General features: G+C 43.3%; 1 protein-coding gene and 1 pseudogene across 3 annotated transcripts in view; one reads left to right on the top strand and one right to left on the bottom strand.

The window, feature by feature from the left end:
- The window catches only part of MTF2 (metal response element binding transcription factor 2), a 54,186-nt gene that overhangs the window by 37,555 nt on the left and 2,808 nt on the right, over positions 1 to 13,823 (bottom strand). The gene's annotated exons all lie outside the window — the stretch shown is intronic.
- Positions 1,743 to 2,900, top strand: LOC116820509 (large ribosomal subunit protein uL3 pseudogene; annotated as a pseudogene).

Raw genomic sequence — 13,823 nt, 5'->3', positions numbered from 1 at the left:
AATAGCTATTAGCCAGGATAGACAGGGATGGTGTCCTTAGACTCTGTTTGCCAGAACCTTGGAATGGGCAACAGGGGATGGATCACTTGATGTTCACCTCTTCTGTTCATCCCCTCTGGGGCACCTGGCATTGTCCATTGTCGGCAGACAGAATACTGGGCAAGATGGACCTTTGGTCTGATCCAGTATGGTTGTTCTTATGTTCTCCTCCATGCTCCAAGCAAACTGCCCACTGATATCAAAGTTCCTGCGGCTGGAGCAGAGCTGTGACTACACATCCTCCTCTCCCCACAGGCCCAGCAGATGCACCATGTCCGATGTACTCGAGGGAGGAGCGCATTTGCTGCAGGGAGCTGTTGTGGTCAGCTAATCAGATGCTATGTGAGCTCTCCAAACTGAGCAAATAGGAAGAGCAATTTCAAAATTTCCTAGGGATTTAAAAGGGAAGAGGCATATGCCTGTGTACCTGGCTGCAGGGCAGCAGAGTTCAAACCAGTGACCAGAGCGGTCACAATGGGCACTGTGGGACACTTCCTGAAGGACACTTAGGGTGACATAAGCAATGTAGTATCTGCATCAACACTTCGTTGCTCTAACTACATTGTCCTAAGTGTTATGCCTCTCATCAAGGTGTTATTATGCCAGTGTAGTAGGAGAGTTAAATGTGGGAAGAGCATTGCTGTGTGTACACCTCCATAGTTATGTCAATATAAGCTGCCTTATGGCAACTTAACTTCATTTAGATAAGCCCTTACTTGACTTTTTACTCTTAATTCTTGGGATGTCATTTCACTAGCCCTCCAGCCACCATAGAGTCATCCACCCTAGAAAGAACCTGAATTTCTAATGTATAAAGAAAAATTTGGGGAGACAAAGAAAGAGTAAGTGAAGTGAGACAAAATAAGCCTTTCAGTCCTTCACACATCATAAAATTCAGATCCTAAGTTCTACGGAGCAGGAATCATCTCTTGTCATGCTTATACAATGCCTAGCACAATAGTGTCCTGGTCCACGACTGGGCTTCCTTGGTGCTACCACAGTACAAATAATAAAGAGCAGCAAAGGTTACAGTCCTAATGTTTTCCTTTGCAAGTCTCATTTATTTTAATCTTTTGTTTGTTTGTTGTTTTAAGTTGGGAGAGATACTAAGGCAGACAAAAGGAAGCAAGCTCTATACTCATATCAGTCAGTACATATTTCATTTTCATAATGACGACTTATAAACTACTTCTCTTAGAAGCACCATGTAAGAACAACTACAGCAAATTATGAAGTAGGACCAGCTGACCGTTAGAGAACCTTCTGAACTGAATTGCAGAAATTGAGATGAGGTTGTAGATAAAGAGTTTTCCTTCGATGCAAAAGTTTTCTTTGGAAACTGAGTATGTGGCTGATTACTACTATGATGCAAAACACAGAACAAGGAATTAGGTGGGATAAGGCATTTTGAAAGAAAAAAATTCAGTTCACGCCACCTAGTTTACACTATTTAGTGCCATTTTAAATTGGAAAAACTGATTTAAAAAATAGTAGAATATCAATGACCCACTGTGTTTAACAAGAATTGATAGGAAGATCAAGTTGGAGAAATTACTCTAAAAAAACACTCAAAAATAAAACTCCCTCAAGTACCAACTTTCTTCTCTCCAAAATATATTTAATGAAACTAATTTTACATTAAGATTCTAACAGAAAAAAATTACATTTTAGTGAACATCAGAATTGCAATAAATAAGGTGAAAGCAAAAATTCTCATCTTTTGGTGACTGAGCAACACCTAACAGCATGAAGAAAAAAATTCAATAGAGCCTAACTACGAACTTCCAAGTCAACTCAGAGACAAGATGTTCCACCACAAGTTCTCAGTTCCCTGGCACAGATCCCTGTGCTTCCTGCCCCACATGCCCAGCCGTTGACATCAAGGCAAGGTGAAGAGCCTTCCTAAGCATGACCCCAGCAACCCCATCCACCTCACTAGTTTTTTTGGGTACAAGGCTGTCATTCTCCATGCTGTCTGTGAAGTCAACAGGCCCAGATCCAAGGTGAACAAGAAGGAAGTAGCAGAGGCAGTCAGCATGATATAGATTCCTCTCATTGTCATTGTGTGATACACAGACGTCCAGTGGTCTCTGTACCTTCAAGACCATTTTTGCTGAGCACATCAACGATGAGTGCAAGCAATGATTTCTACACGGACTGGCACAAGCCCACAATGATGGCTTCACCAAGTACTGCAAGAAATGGCAGGATGAGACAGTCAATTTCCAGGTTATCCAGGGGTCAGTTCTCTCTCAGATGCATTTGCTTCCACTGTGGCAGAAGAAATCTCACTTGATGGAGATCCAAGTATATGGTGGCATCATTGTTGTGAAGTTGGACTGGGCCCGAGAGAAGCTGGAACAGCAGGTGCTTGTGTCAATCACCTTTGGTCAATATGAAATATAAATATCAGTACAGTCACCAAAGGAGTCGCCAGCTACTGGCACATCAAAAAGCTGCCCTGAAGACTCAAGAAAGTAGCATGCACTGGCACTTGGCAACCTGCTTACATGGCTTTCTCTGCAGCCCAAGATAGTATGAAGGGGTACCACCACTAGACAGAAATCATTTAGATCTACAGGATTAGTCAAGGTTACCAATCAAGAATGGAAAGCAGAACAAAAAACAATGCATCAACTGATTATGATCTAATATAGACATTAACTATCTGGGCAGTTCTGTCCACTATAGTGAAATGACTAGTGAGTATCACGTTGAAAGACTGTGCTGTTGGGAGCAAGAAGAGTAGCGTAACCTCCTGCCTACTTGTACAGATGAAGAGTCAGGTCTCAGAGAAAATCGACTACGTTTATCGACAACTTCCAAATTCAGTCACAGATGCTTCCAGGCTGTGGGGGTGAAGGCAGCTTATACTGAACCATTCAAGAAAGACTGTGTTGCTAAAGAAGAGACAGCTTAACATCTGAAACACTTTCCTGTGTGGCTATATCCTGTGGTCAGACAAATAAAATTATACATATTTTCAAAAAAAAGGTAACTACAGTAAAGAGTACTTTTCACACCATTCTTTTCCTAGCCATTTTTCTGCATTTGTTTTCACTTTGAGTTTACCATTCACCCGCATTTCCCAGGAATCTTGCTGCTGAGACTTGTCCTAAGGCTCTCTCCATAGTGAGAGATTCTCCTTCCCAGTTTTAAAACTATCCGGAAAACAAAGGGGAACATCGTGCTCATATCCTTATTTATGATGTATGAAGGCACACTGAATGCTCTCTCCCTCCCCAAATAAGAAGTAAAACAAACTTAACGAGAAATCCAGATCCTAGCCTTGTCTACAATAGGAAAGTGGTGGGATGGCAGTATAGATACTGCCATGTGTCCAAACTAGCCATACTGTTTCAATTTTGCTTCAGATACATTTCACAGTACTACATATGCTGCATTTACACTGTCCAGTGCCCTTCAAATACCACTCCCATAAACAGGTAAAGAAATAGCATCTGGGAGATTCTGAAAGCCATCTGATAGCATAAGCAATTATGAGAGAAGTCAAACTCACAGATCACTCTGAAGAAATAGGGCACATCTACACTGGCAAAGTCACAGCTCTGAAGGAAAACCACTGTTGTGTCTGTTCACACTTGCAGCGCTATTTGAAGCAGTGCCCTCTGGGCAGCTATCCCACAGAGCACCTCTCTCCTTTGCAGCTAAGATTTGTGGGAAGGCAGAAGGAGTCGTGGGGCATCCTGGGTCCTGTCCCAATGCCTCATGATGCACTGCTTCGCTTCCCAGCTCTATCTGCATTTTGCACCATCTTTCAACAGTTTGTGTACTGCATGCCCTGCCCTGCCTCTTTCTCGCTGCAGGAATGGATCCTGAGCTGTTGGTCAGTGTGAGCAGCATTCTTGTCAACACGTCATGAGTGGCAGTGGAGTTATTTCTTAAATTACAAAGACAAGAGGAGCGCAACATTGATCTCACCACACATAGTAGCTATGACAGGAGAATGTCTGTGGCATTCACGGAAGTGCTGACCACAGTAGAAGCCGCTTTTGGGCTCAAGAAACAAGCACTGAGTGGTGGGATCACACTGTGATGCACTTGTGGGATGATGAGCAGTGGCTGCGTAACTTTTGCATGAGGAAAGCCACATTCATGGGACTGTGAGATGAACTTGCACCAGCCCTGCGGCACAAGGACATGAGAATGAGAGCTGCCCTGTCGCTGGAGAAGCGCATGGCGACTACACTGTGGAAGCTGGCTACTCCAGACTGCTACTGATCGGTCACTAACCAGTTTGGAATGGGAAAGTCAACCGCTGGAGTCATGTTGACGGAAGTGTACATGGCCATTAATCGCATCCTGCTCCGAAAGACTGACTCTGGACAATGTGAGAGAGAGATTGTGGACGGCTTTGCACAAATGGGCTTCCCTAACTGCAAAGGGGTGATAGATGGCACGCACATTCCAATTCTGGCACCAGACCACCTAGCCACTGAGTACATTAACCACAAGGGGTATTTTTCAATGGTTCTTCAGGTGTTTGTGGATCACCATGGGCATGTCACAGACACTAATGTAGGCTAGTCCAGAAAGGTGCATGATGCATGCATCTTTCAGAACACTGGCCTTTTCAAGAAGCTGCAAGCAGGGACTTCCTTCTCAGACCAGAACATCACTGTAGGGGAAGTTGAAATGCCCACTGTGATCCTGGGAGACACCGCCTGCCCCTTAATGCCATAGCTCACAAAGCCATACACAGGGCAACTTGATAGCAGCAAGGAGCGATTCAACAGGCTGAGCAAGTGCATAATGACTGTGGAGTGTGCATTTGACCGCTTAAAAGCCTGCTGGCGATGCCTGTATGGGAAGCTGGACATGGACAATGACAATATTCCTATGCTTATAGCCGTGTGCTATATGCGTGATAATATTTGTTAAGGGAAGCGTGAAAGCTTCACACAGGGCTAGACTGCAGAGGCTCAGCGCCTGGAGGCTGAGTTTGAAAAGCCAGAGACCAGGGCTATTAGAGGGGCAGATCGTGGGGCCATAAGGATCAGGGATGCTTTGAGGCAGCATTTTGAAGCTGAAAGCCACTAATATTTGTTGCTATGCTCAGGATTGCAGTGCTTGTAATGCTAGGAAGTGACTGGTGCACATGATGCAAGAAGGGGCCTTAACATAATCGTATGTTGCTTTGCAGTGCTCTTTTTGCTTTCACTTAATAGAATAAAGATGTCTTTCAATAAAAGGAATTGTTTGTTTGAAAGCAAACAACCAGAGGAGACAGTCAAAAAAATTCATCAGCAGGGAGGGGGTGGGGGAATGGAAGGTCTCAAGACGAGGAGGGTCCCGGGACAGCTATAGATTTGTGTATGTCCCGGGATCATATCCAACCTTCTCCTTTGGAGTACGATGCAGTGGGTGCTGTAGCTCCGCAGGGCCAAACTGCAGATAGGTGGGTGTTGAGTGAAGTGCGTATTGAGAGTCCATACTGCTGGACTGTGAGGAGGGAGAAGTGGAATGCTGCGGGTAGAGAATGGAGCCAGGAGGTTGATAAGAGTGCGTTGGTGATGAGAGGGGCCCACCGGAAAGAGTTTTGCGACAGCGGCTGCAGTGAAGGGCAGGCATGGAGCTGTTTGGTTTGAAGAGCTAGTATCGCCTGGAGCGTGTACACTTGGCGCTCCATAATAGTTAAATATTGCTTTGGAGCTTCTTTCTGGTGTGCCGCGTTCTCTTTTCAGTCCCTCTTCTCACTATCCCGTCACTCCTTCAAATTCCTTTTTCTTGGTGGCAGAGTGCATCACAACCTCACACAAAGTCCTCCTTAGTGCTTCTTGGACGCTTTCTAATTCTTCGCAATCATTCTACCACCACCAAAGAGGGAGGCTGTGCTCCGAAGGTCATCTCTGTGAAGTTTAAATGCAACATTTTACAGAAGCAGTATTGTTTACAATACAGACAACACTGTTTCAGAGCTTTAAAACATAGCCAGTACTCTCACACTTGTCACTAACTGGCTCACCCCAGCCAAGCACACACAAGACACAAGATCCCCAAAATGGTGATTGGGTACAGGGTCAGGGTAAATCACTGTTCCTGGACCTTGCTGTACACTGGGCACCTGGGGAGAGCCAGCACTGGAGGGAGGGTGGGGGCCTGATAATCATTCCATAATCACATCCTGTGGAAAGTGTGGGGATAGGAAGTTATCTCGCTGCTGAGGGTGAACAGGGAATCAAGGGAGGGTCTTCTCCAAGCCTGCGGCTTCTGCCCTGGCCCCAATGTGGCTAGCCTGTGTGCAGTAATGGTCCCCAACCCCGTGACAGTACAGTGGCGCAGGACAGTTACTGTTAATGGGGCAAGAAACAAAGCAGCCCTTCCAAGGAATCTGTGGGAGCTGATTGCCCAGTATTTCCACAAGAGTTTCCTGGAGATTTCTGAGGGAGATTCCTGTGAAGTGAGAGAGTGCATCAACAATCTGTTCCACTGCTAAAACTAGGCATGAGGTAGGAGACAAGCCTGCTTTCTGCAACCCTCCTGCCCCCAGCAACTCACTTCAGCAATTCCCAAAATCATATCCACTTACCAGGGGCCTCCTCTCCTGTTTGCGCTTCACCAAGATCTGACTGCTGTGACTGGCTAGGCTCCTCTGGGGTAGAAGAGAGCTCTTGACTACATGCATCTCTGGCTTCCGATTCATCCTCTGCCTCTGGTTTCCCCTCCCGCTCTTCATCCAAGATCGCCGCCTCCTCCACTCGACTGACAACAAAGCCAATGAAGTATCCACAGGAGACTTCACAGTGGAGGCGTGGTCCCTACCAAGTATTGCGTCCAGCTCTTTGTAGAACTGACAGCTCGTGGGTACAGCACCGGAGTGGCAGTTTGTCTCCTGCACCTTGTGGTTGGCGTTCCACAGCTCCTTCACAGCAATGTGTCCCGGTCATGGCCCTTTTTTATCACACATCTAGAAATCTGTCCTTAGGTATCATAATTCCGATGGCTGGAGCGCAGCTGTGACTGGACAGCCTCCTTTCCCCAATTGCCAATGAGGTCCAGCAGCTCAGCAATGCTCCAAGCAGGGGAATCACCTGGTGCATGGAGCAGGCATGGTCACCTGGAAAGATTCGCTGATACCACTGCACGTATCACAGAGTGAACAGGAAGGGGACTTTCAAATTTGCAAAGGAATGTATGGGATGGGCTGATGGTTGGTCACCTGAGGGCAGGGCAGTAGAGTTAAAACCAATGGCCAGAGAGGTCATTGTGCTACACTGGCACTGCAGCGCCGTAGCCATGGCGCAGAAAGTGCTATGCCTCTCATCAAGGTGTTTTTGTTGTTTGTTTTTTAAAAGAGCACTGCACCTGTGCAGTTTCTACGCACTAAGTGGCTTGGCAGTGTGTACACCTCGGGAGCAACAGCGCTCAAAGCTGCTTTACTGCACACAAACTTTCTAGTGTAGTTGGGGCATGATACACTGAAATCAGAAGTTCAATGGACATGCACCATCCAATCCTGCAGAATCTGACTGTACTGAAGATGTTCAGTGGTTGGAGCTTTAGCTACAGGCAGTTACTCTTGAGACAAATAGAGACAGTTGCAAAGCTTCAGACTCATTAACTGAGCCTAGTATACCAGCATTACACCACAAAGATAGATCACTTCTCTTCTTGGCAAAGAGAATGGCAATCATCCAGTGAAGTCAGGCTACTCAAGATATTAAGCTATGTACCAGGCTGAAGTCCATTGTGAGTAGCTGCGCAGGTTTGAATAGCAGTATATACGTTGTTGCATGTGCATATGATCAAGATGATTAGTAAGTGAAAGGAATTAAAGTCATTAGGATTTTTCAACTCTGCAAGAACTACTGATGGAACTCTTTTACCCACTCTCCCCACCTAATCTCCTAGGTTAAAACCTATACCTGTAAGGGTGGCTGGGCCTGATACCACAATTTTTCTAGAAAAATCCTCTGATCTTCAGAAATGGACAGCAGGGGACACGATTCTCACTGAATATTGACATTCAGGCTGCCCCTCTTCTCAACGTAATTGCAGGTGATTCTATATATCCAATTTTATCATGTCTAATGACATGTCCTGCTTACACAAATCTGGGAATGATGCCAATTCAGCTACACTCTAAGCAGGTGCAAAGTGGAGGTAAAGTGGTTTTGGGACACTGAAAGAAAAGTCAAGTCTAGCCCATGACTGTTCAGTAGCTAATTGTGACATAGGATACACATTGGCAAAGGATCCCATTCTTTGTAAACAACTCTTACCTCAGACCTGTTAAATACATCTACTTTTAGCCTAGAGAGCTCACAAATGCTATATGGTTTATAGGAGCAGTGGCTTAAGGGGAAAAAAATGGTAAACTGGGGATCCTTTGCACCTTTGGATGATTCATTTGGGATTTGTTAACTCATTGTGCTAAACAAACATCTTGCAGGATATTTATCCATAAGCTTTATCAGGTGAGGTTTCTACAGAAAGCTCATAACTTGTCAAAACTCAATCACTGACAGATGTACATTTAAGTAATATTTAAGGAACAGTGTATTTATAGTCAAAGTAATTACTAGTCCAGTCCAAAAAGCATAATCAAGTAGTAACATCTGGAATACCCATCCAAGCAAAAGGGAGTTCTCACTCCTAATCAGAAGGCAAGGTAACACAAGGCTCACCTGATTGGCCTTGCTCCCTCCCAAAACTATCAATGGAAAACCAGAGGCATTATCCAATCATCAAAACTTCTTCAAGGAACATTACAACAGAGCTTCGCTCTGTCTCTGAGTGACAGCTCATTTTTGGTACCACAAGTAAATAGGCCTGGGAAAGGAATACCCTGCTAAACTGATGTGGGAGATAAAGGGGTATCTGCACCCCACCAAGGGGAAGCCCAGTTTAAAAAAAAAAAAAGCTCAACAAACCCTCATGGCTGTATTTTAATCCTAGTGACAAGAAGCCAAGCCCAAGGACCAAAGCAGAACCTATGCAGCATATATGATCATATTCTGAACATCTCCACAATTCAAGAGATGTGCCCAAAAAACAAACTGTCCACTTCAGACACGACTTCCCCTACCACCAATTTGAACATGGAGTAGGTACCATTTTTTTTTCCAATTAATATGATAGTGGACAGAAGGGGCAGGTCCTAAGTCAGGGGTTCTCAAACTGGGGGTCGGGACCCCTCAGGGGTCATGAGGTTATTACATGGGGGGTCGTGAGCTGTCAGCCTCCACCCCAAACCCCACTTTGCCTCCAGCATTTATAATGGCGTTAAATATATAAGTGTTTTTAATTTGTATGGAGGGGTTGCACTCAAGAGGCTTGCTATGTGAAAGGGGTCACAAGCACAATGGTTTGAGAACTACTGTCTTAAGTGAATGGATATGACAAGCAAAAAAATTAATGAAGTTATGACAAGAATGAAAAGTAAGGAATTGACAAGTGAAGTTATTTTTAGTTACGCACTAAAATTTGTTTATTTCTATTTAACTTCACTGACCAATATTTTAGAAAAACCAAGTCCAAAAGATATATTAACACCTGGCCTTCATATAAGGCCTAATCTACACACCATTTTGGTACTATTTAATTATTTTGATGAGGGGTGTGATTTTATACTTAAAGTGGTACAACTGCCTAGCATGGACAATCATATCACTATAAAGGCTCTTACATAAGCCATACCAATATAAGCCCCTTTATAGGAATATTACTGTGGGATATGCACGTGTACCACTTAACTATATTGGTTTATAGAAAGAGATGCAATTAAGTGGTACAAACACTTTCCAGATAAGCCCTAAGGTTTGAGAGCTCACAATACCCACCGAAATCCTTTCTACCAGACCTATGGAAGACCAGACTTTACACCCTATTTAAGCTTTAATCATCTACTTGCTTAAAAAACAAAAACAAAAACAAAAAACACACACACACCACTCACCACTTAATTCCCAGGCCTTCTTTACATATCATAAAACCAAGAGGGTGTAAGCTTCCCCCCCTCCCCCCCGACAATCTTTTGTCTTTTAAGGCAGTTTTAAAATAAGCTTGAATTCACTTTATGAAGTAACAATAATAAAAAACAGATTTGTGACTGATAATAAAAATCAGTAACTTTATAAATGCAGAACTTTACTACACAATACATTCATATTATACAACAGTGGTAAATTGTGAGCTTCCATCACAATCAAATTCTCACTGGCTTGTAACAGGTTACTGTACATAATATATATACTTGAGTATTTTCTACCCTTTTATGGAACTTATGGCTGAATAACTATTTAAAATTTATTTTGATTTCCAAGCTTCCTGTCCCAGCCCACATACTAGATATATTACCTTTACAGAACTTTATGTTACAGTAACACTTGGTGCCAAAGTTGTGCTAGGAACTGTACAAACACATAAGATATAGGCCTTTGCTACAGTGGCGCTTTACAGCACTGCAACTTTCTCGCTCAGGGGTGTGAAAAAACACCTCGCTGAGCGCAGCAAGTTACAGCGCTGTAAAGCACCAATGTAAACAGTGCCCCAGTGCTGTAAGCTAATCCCCATGGGAAGGTGGAGTACATGCAGTGCTGGGAGAGCTCTCCCCCAGTGCTGGCACAGAGAACACACTCGCACTTCAAAGCGCTGCCGCAGCAGCACTCCCGTGGCAGCGCTTTGAAGTTCCAAGTGTAGCCAAGCCCACAGGCTCTACCCTAAGGGGCAAGTGTATTTCACTCTAAAACAAGAAACATACAAAGGATAGAGGTAGAAACACAGCCTTACACAATTTAAGTATAAAATCAAAACAGTTTTAAAATGTATAATGTGCCAAATCCATCTGCCACTCAAGCCATTGTTAATGGACAGATTTTTTAAAAGGCATCAGTAGAAGTGGGCCTTAACTATCATTTGAAGGAGAATATGCCTTCCTTTATGATTGCCTTCAGGGAGGCTTTTCCACATGTAAAGTGTTACTTGCTAGCAAGTGAGGTTGATTATAAACAACAACTCAGACAATAGATATCAACTTTTACTTAACACCTCACCCTCTCGGCCCCACCCTCCCAAACTCATGAGCTGGAGTTCCTTAAAGGTACATCCACACTATCCACCGGATCAGCGCGTAGCGATGAATCTATCGGGGATCGATTTACTGCAACTCTTCTAGACACAATAAATCGATCCCCAAACACGCTCCCCGTCGACTCCGAAACTCCACTACGGCCACAGGCAGAAGCGGAGTCGACAGGGGAGCCACAACGGTCGATCCTGCACCATGAGGACGAGAGGTAAGTTGAACTAAGATTAATCAACTTCAGCTACGAGAATAGCATAGCTGAAGTTGACATATCTTACATCGACCCCCGCCCTCCACCGGTGTAGACCAGGCCTAAGACAGTTTGTGCTCAGATTGGGAAGTAGAGGAAAGCAGAATACTGTACATGGTCAATACATCATTTTTGATTACTTATGAGTTTCTTCAGATGTTTATTCTCTCTGAGAACTAGGGTCTGGTGTATACTATGAATTTACATTGGTATAGCTATGTCTCTTAGGGGTGCACCTGCGTTGCTGTGATGATTTAAGTGCAGACGTACCCCAAGTGTGTCATATGTAAGCTCTTAAATCTAGTCATTTATAACATGCTCACAGGTGCAAAAATACACCAGAAAAGCTGACTATCTATATTAGGGTAAGTAACCCCAGTTTTTTGGCACTATCACTCTGGAGTTCTCAAGAATGCCTTATGCTGAAAATGGGGACATACTACAGGATGAATGTTTAAGTATAGCCTATTTAGTCTGATTTTTATACCTTGAGACCTGACACAAATAGACTGTCACTCTGAAATAAATAGTTTACCACCAGTAAAATGTAAACAATAGAAATTATGAAGAAAAGTATTAAATATATTTAGTCTCAGTTCTGAAGGAACAATCCTATAAATACAGATAGCAGTGCTGAATACTGAAAAAAGGTACTTCAATTCATATTCAGCAGAAGGGTCCAAAAGGGCACAAATATTAGAACTAATGCATAAATGTTGCTGATAAAACCTTCCACAGGACTCTACAGTCCTATTTTTAGGCTTCTTAGTAAAGAACAGTTACTTTAATTATGAACCTTTTAATTTCTGACAGTCTTTCTGCCAAAGAATTGGAAGAGGCCAGATTCTTCCAGTACCTTTCAGAACCTGGCACAAGAAAAGGATACTTTAAGTATACGACAAAACAGGCAAAATTAGGACAAATCAGTTTTATATAGTTTGGCTCTCTTTTTGGAAGATGAGAAGTACATAAGGTGGACTTACATTTATCAGGCCTACAACTGATTTTACAGTATAACAATTGTTCTAGTTTGAGACAAACCCTCTCACTTTTGCTGTATTCCTGTTATGAAATATCAGTGTGCTTCTAATACTCTTATATCGATAATTGCTGTCATTTCTGTTTTCTGCTAATTTTTTTTTTTTTTTTTTTTTTTTTTTGTATTGGATAGTTTAAGAGACTTTACTGTTAGCTTAAAGGCTGAATATACACCTCTCAAAAATCTATTTTTTAGATGTTTACACTCATTTCAAGGGCAATATTCATTCTACTTTTGAACATTACAGTTTACTTCAGACCCAGTTGTGATCATAACAGAATATCATGCAGTATGCTATCCCACTAAAGGATTATTAAAATGTTTGGGGAAAAAAATCACACATCTTGGAAGTCATTTTTGCTCCGAGTTCTTCTTTCCTCTGGTTAGACACGTGGGGAAAATCTTTATCAACCACAGAACATTTTTAATTTGCTTTTCAAATAGCTTTATTCTGTCAACTCATCCATGAGAGTCGGTATTTGATGCAAACAGCTATACCTCTACCCCGATATAACGTGGTCCTCGGGAGCCAAAAAAAATCTCACTGCCTTATAGGTGAGACTGTGTTATATTGGGTTCGGTCCAGTCCGGCATACTGACAAGAGCCGGTACACTGTGCCAGACTGGACCGCCTTCCCCTACGGTGATTTAAAGGGGCTCAGGCAGGAATTTAAAGGGCCCGGGGCTCTTTGCAGCAGCTGGAGCCTCTGGCCCTTTAAATCACTGCCTGAGCCCTGGAGGGGATGTAAAGGGCCTGGCGCTCCAGCTGCTGTGGGGAGCCTCAGGCCCTTTAAATCACCACTGGAGCTCTGGCAGTGAGGCTCAGGTGGTGACTTAAAGGGCCAGGGGCTCCACACAAATTCGGATATAATGCAGTAAAGCAGCGGGGCTCCGGTGGCGCTTTAAAGGGCCCAGGGCTTCCCACTGTTTTACCGCGCTATATCCGAATTCCTGTTATATTGGGTCGCATTCTATCGGGGTAGAGGTGTATTTTCTTTCTTATGGAATACAGGTTCTTAGAAAGGATAGAAAAGCATTCCCACAGCTCTTTCATTCATAGTTAAGACTTCCTAGGAATCTCCTTCATTCCACATATGAAGGAGATGCAGCTGCCCTTAATATATATGATTTATCCTCAGAAGTGAAGAAATGGGAAAACTGGTTAAGTCCTTGAGCAGAAATCCTAGTGAATACTGCCACTAGACTTTCTTATCTTGTAATCACATTCTCGCTGAAGATACTAAAAACCCTAACTTTCCATAATTCAAAGTATTTTTAGTACCATTTCTCATAAAAAGTACATCAAGACTCACAAAGTCTTTAAAGAGTTATCACACAATGGTGGACTGGTCTGCATGAACCTATTACTAGAACAGTAAGGTTATAGGTTAACTTGGGATTGTACACACACACACACACACACAAAGATACCAGAACATTAACAAGTC

Source organism: Chelonoidis abingdonii, chromosome 7 (assembly GCF_003597395.2).
Source record: "Chelonoidis abingdonii isolate Lonesome George chromosome 7, CheloAbing_2.0, whole genome shotgun sequence".
Taxonomy (NCBI): domain Eukaryota; kingdom Metazoa; phylum Chordata; order Testudines; family Testudinidae; genus Chelonoidis; species Chelonoidis abingdonii.
Note: the sequence above shows the minus strand (reverse complement) of the source record. Positions and strands in the feature narration are given on the sequence as shown.